This window comes from Gossypium hirsutum, chromosome A11 (assembly GCF_007990345.1).
Source record: "Gossypium hirsutum isolate 1008001.06 chromosome A11, Gossypium_hirsutum_v2.1, whole genome shotgun sequence".
Lineage (NCBI taxonomy): Eukaryota > Viridiplantae > Streptophyta > Magnoliopsida > Malvales > Malvaceae > Gossypium > Gossypium hirsutum.
This window is the reverse complement of record NC_053434.1, coordinates 50,983,352-50,989,192: the sequence shown is the minus strand read 5'-3', so window position 1 is coordinate 50,989,192 and position 5,841 is coordinate 50,983,352. Positions and strand designations below refer to the sequence as shown.

At 38.3% G+C, this 5,841-nt stretch overlaps 1 non-coding gene across 1 annotated transcript; it reads left to right on the top strand.

Moving 5' to 3' along the window:
- The first annotated feature begins 5,088 nt into the window (after window positions 1-5,088).
- Window positions 5,089-5,195, top strand: LOC121210597 (small nucleolar RNA R71). The gene has a single exon (XR_005905712.1). It is a non-coding gene; the product is annotated as a small nucleolar RNA R71 (small nucleolar RNA).
- Window positions 5,196-5,841: the final 646 nt, after the last annotated feature.

Here is a 5,841-nt window from a genome sequence, read left to right as displayed (position 1 = left end):
GTTGATCAATAGATGTTAAAAGGGAAACGTAAATAAATACCTATTTGATGAGCTATATATATATTTGGCTATATGGTAAAGATATATATATGAAAATATGATAAGCCTTATGAGTTTTGTGTTTGTGTATGTGAATTAAGTATACAATGAATATTCGGCTATAAGCTAGCTTGATAGGACCTTAATAAATTAAATTTTGTTTGAATTAGCTCAAGAGCATAGAGAACCAAGGTTGGACAGGGGAAAAGAGAAAGTAGTTGAACAGCCGAACCAAGACTGTTCGAAAATATGTTCGAGGTAGGTTTTAAGTAGTTAAATATATATAATATTCGATAATGACATGACAGATTATGAGAATTAAGTATTACTTGTCATATATGTATATGGCCGAATGGCAATTGTAATGGAAGTAAAATGTGATATGCTTTCATGATCAAATGATAGTGTTAGATGAATATGAGTAAGATGTTACGTGTAAACTATCAAATGTTGAATGTGAGTGATGAAATGAGATAAAAGTGAATAAAATGTAGGATGGTATATTCGAATAATGCTTGTACCCAATTTGGTGTGATTGTGTTATATGAAACTTGTTGATTTGAATATCGCACAGTATTATTCGGGTCTTTGAGCCTAGCAGGCTATAATGCCGGTGAGATACTATTCGGGCTTTCGAGCCTAGCAGGCTATAATACCGGTGAAATGATATCGGGCTTCGAGCCTAGCAGGCGAAATGCCGGTGAATGAATTCATGTTTTTAAACCTAGCAGGCTAAATGCCGGTGATTTGATAAAAGTCTAAAACTAAGATACCTCGTGTTAGAATGACAAATGAATACATTCAATACGTTAAGTTGGGCAGGTACGTATTATGTATTTATATGTGAGTACGATTTGAATTGAATCATAAGTGTATAATGTGATACATATGTAAATAAATGTTATATCTATATCTATGATCATGATACATTCGGTCAAAAGTCTAAAAGTATGCAGAAATATTCGATTTATTTATGCCATATGAATTCAGATTAAGTGAAATTAGAATGCTAATTGTGCATTATGTGCTTGTGTATATTAGGCCAAATGGTAATATATCTAGAAAATGACCTCTTGAGAAATTGAATAATTGATGTAAAATTGAGTTTATTTGTTGCGTTGCTTAAAACTTACTAAGCTTATGAAAGCTTACTCCATTTGTTACGTTTCTTTGTTTTATAGATTGTTGATTCCAGTCACCTGCTCGGAAAGGGATCGTCAGCAACTCGTCACACTATCTATCATTTTGGTATTAATATGTTTTGAAGCTAGTATGGCATGTATAGAATAGACTTAAGTGAATGGTATTTTTGAGATGTTGTTGTATATGGGCCGTGCGAATATGTTATCTTTTGAATGTTTGTATAAAGTTTTTGAATGCATATAAAAGTTAATGTTCTTATATCAATGTGATTGTACAAATGTGATATTTTGGGTTGGTAACACTTCAAGACCCATTCCGGCGACGGATACGGGTTATAGGGGTGTTACAATTTTATTAGTATCAGAGCTATGATTTAGTGATTCTAGGACTAACGTAGCGTGTGTGAGTCTAGCTATACATGCCATAAAGTGTTAATATGATAGTGTGATGATTTTTGATAGTTGAAACGTGTTTTTCGTATAGTAATGAATTCCAATCCTGATCGAGCAGTAGCTAATGATGTAGAGAGCGTAGCGCCTGCTCCTGCGCTAGGGACTGTTGGACTCTCAACCGAATGCTAGTAATCAAAATGATGAGGCTAAACAAGCCTTCTATGCTATGATGAACGATTGGTTTACTCAGTATATTCAGACTAATTCGACTGTTTCATATTCTTCACCCCCGACTAATACGATAAGATCGAAACATGTCGAAAGCAAATACGATAGCAAGTAACTCTTTTTCTATTACCGTATAATTTAATTGAGCTCCTGTCAGAGTTCGGCTTGGATAGTAGATGGGATGAAAAACTTTGTTCCTTTGCTGGCCCATGACAGCTCCTATTGCGAAGTAACTTGCATCACACATTAATTCAAATGGCAAGTCCCAGTCTAGTGTGACAATTATGGGTGCCATGACTAATCGATTCTTCAAGTCATTGAAAGCTTTTAAGCATTCCTCATTAAATTTGAATATCGTGTCCTTCTCCAATAATTTGCATAAAGGTTTAGCAACTTTGGAGAAGTCCTTGATAAATCTTCGATAGAACCCGGCGTGGCCCAAAAAGCTCCTAACACCCTTTACAACTCTGTCTACCTCGATCCCATGTCTTGTTATCCGATGCCCCAGAACGATACCTTCTCGTACCATAAAATGGCACTTTTCCTAATAAAGTACTAGGTTCGTTTCTTTGTATCGCCTAAGTACCTTAGCCACATTGGCTAAGCAATCATCGTACGTATCTCCAAACATTGAAAAGTCATCCATGAAAACTTCCAAAAATTTCTCAACCATGTCAGTGAAAATAGACATCATACATCTTTGAAATGTAGCAGGTGCATTACATAAACCGAATGGCATGCGTCTAAATGCAAATGTACCGTATGGGCAAGTGAATGTGGTCTTGTGTTGATCTTCCTATGCTACCATAATTTGGTTGTACCCCGAGTATCCATCAAGAAAATAGTAGTAATCTCACCCCGTGAGTCTATCCAGCATTTGGTCTAAGAACGGAAAAGAGAAGTGATCCTTCCTTGTTGCCTTGTTCAGCTTCCGGTAATCGATGTAGATTCTCCATCCTGTAACTATTCTAGTTGGTATCAACTCGTTATTCTCATTCTCTATGACCGTGATACCTCCTTTCTTTGGTACGCACTAAACCAAACTTACCCATGAACTGTTTAAAATGGGGTAAATGATACCCACATCTAACCATTTGATAATCTATTTTTTCACAACGTCCTTCATGATGGGGTTTAGCCTTCATTGTCCATTGATCATCCCTTTTTCACCATCTTCTAGGATGACCTTGTGCATGCATACAGATGGACTAATACCGTGAATATCGGCTATGGTCCATCCGATAGCCTTCTTAAATTGTTTCAGAACTAAGATAAGTTTCTCTTCTTGCTCAGTAGTTAACTCTGCTGAAACAATCACAGGAAGAGTAGAACCGTCACCTAAATAAACATATTTTAAATGAGAAGGTAATACTTGATTTCTAGTTTAGGTGGCTCCTCAATTGACACTTTTGGCCGTGTGTAATCTCTCTCCTCTAAATCCAAAGATTCAAAACGGGATTGTGGATTAAATCCCTTTTGATTAGCTTCTAGCAAAGCTAAGTTTTCATCCTCCTCTTCATCACTTGGAGGGTTTGATGTCAAAATTCTTTCCAGAGGATCCTCAACAGAGTTGAGTTCCTTCTCCACTATGAAATCCTCTAAGTCGGATACTGTAGAACAATCATCTATTGCTTCAGCAAATTGCATTGACTTGAAAACGTTAAATGTTACCTAATCATCCAGAACGCGCATAGTAAGTTCGCCCTTCTACACATCAATAAGTGTCGTTCCAATTGCTAAGAACGGTCTCCTCAGGATAATTGGTACTTCTTTGTCTACTTCAAAATCTAAAATTACAAAATCAGCAGGAAATATAAACTTATCTACACGTACCAATACATCCTCGATTTTTCCTTCTGGATGTGCTAAGGATCGATCTGCTAGCTGAAGTGTAACCGTAGTACGTCTAACTTCACCTATCCCCAACTTCTTAAATATAGACATAGGCATCAAGTTGATACTTGCGCCCAAGTCGCATAGTGCATTACCACAATAAGCTGCGCCAATGTTGCATGGTATGGTAAAACACCCAGGATCCTTCAGCTTAGGGGGTAATTTGTCTTGAAGATATGCACTGCATTCCTTCGTCAAAGCCACCGTCTCAAATTCTCCAAGTCTTCGCTTATTGGACAGGATATCTTTCATGAATTTTACGTAATTTGGCATTTGTTCAAGTGCTTCAACCAACAGGATGTTGATATGTAGTTGCTTGAGTACGTCAAGGAACTTCTTGAATTGGACCTCTTGTTTTCGCTTCTGGAGTCTTTGAGGGTAAGGTGGTGGAGGTTTATATACTGGAGTTGGTACTGGTTGATTTGTCTTTGGCGGCAATTCTGCTGCTAACGGAGTGGTTGGCTGATCAGAGTTCGCTGGTTCTGAGGTTACCTTTTCAGGTCTTACAGGTTCTGGTTCTAGTGTAACTGGAACTTCAACACTCGGTTGAACTTCTTTCAAGTCTTGAGCTTCAGCATGCTCCTTTCCAGCTTCAATGATGTTAGCCTCTACCGTTTTTCCACTCCTCAATGCTAGTGCTTTACAATGCTCCTTCCCTGGATTTCTTAGATTTTCCGTATCACTAGGTAGAGCACCTTGTGGATGATTCCTAAGTTCAGTAGCAAGCTAGCCCACTTGATTCTCCAAATTCCTTAGAGTGGCGTCATTCTTCACCATATATGCCTTCAATAAATTCTCTAAGCTATTGGACGATTCAGCCTGAGCTGGTTTTTGAATTTGCTGTGAAAAACTAGGCGCCTGGGTTGGTCTAGGTTGGGCGTAGTTGTTACTGCCTCCAGCCCCTTGGTTACTCCAGGAGAGATTGGGGTGATTTCGCCACGATGGGTTGTAAAAGTTGGATTGCAGCCCTTGCCTTCCTCAGTTCTGGTTTTGATTACCTATGTAGTACATGGATTCTGGGTTTGATGGGCATTCTTCAAACTCAAGTCCTTGCCCATAATAGACACAGGCTATATTCTCATATTGTTTAGGTGGTTGAGCTGCAAAACTGTTAGACCCATTAGTGGTAAGATTCTTTAACATTGAAAATATCGAAGATACCTGGGATGCAAGTGAAGTGAGAGCCTCCACTTCATGGATTCCAGCAGCTCGCCTTCCTGACATTGTTCGATTGGTTGGCCATTGATAATTGTTACTGGAAATTCTCTCGATGATTTCATAAGCCTCATTGTAAGACTTAGATAAGATAGCACCGTTAGCAGAAGCATCTACTACCATCCTTGTGTGAGCGTTGAGACCATTGTAAAATGTCTCAGGTTAGATGCAATGCAGAATTTCGTGATGAGGGCACTTTCGTAATAAATCTTTGAATCTTTCCCATGCCTCATACAAGGACTCATCATCCATTTGTTGGAAAGCAGTAATCTCATTTCTCAGCTTAGCAATCTTGCTAGGCGGGAAATACTTCACAAGAAATCTCTCTGCTAACTCTTGCCATGTAGAAATCGAGTTCGGTGGTAGTGAGTTTAACCAAGCTCGAGCTCTGTCCCTTAGTGAGTATGGGAACAGTTTTAATCGTAATGCATCTTCGGGTACTCCGGCTAGCTTGAAAAATTCACTCACCTCCATAAACAGTCTTAAATGAAGATGAGGATCTTCAGTAGGCATTCCACTGAACTGGCCCACTATCTGAAGCATCTGGAACATGACTGGCTTCAGCTCGAATTGTTGTGCCTCAGTCTCGGGTCTTCTAATACCTGGATTAAGGTCATTAAAAAGTGCCACGACATATTGTCGTAAAGCTCTATCCCTATCATCAACAATAAGGATAGGATTTTGAGCAAGGTTTGCTCCATTTCCTTAATTGATATTCTCGAAATTCATCTCTTTGGTCTTTCTTTGGTTCGCTTGTTTTCTTCGTTGGTGAAAGGTTCGTTCTATTTCAGGGTCCACTGGGAGTAAGTCGATAATTCGGTCAATACTCATAAACACCTGAAATAATCAGAGAAGAATTAATTAAGTAAGTAAAATTGAACAGGAAAATAAAAGAACCAAAATGTAAAAATAAATTCACAAATAATGTTTT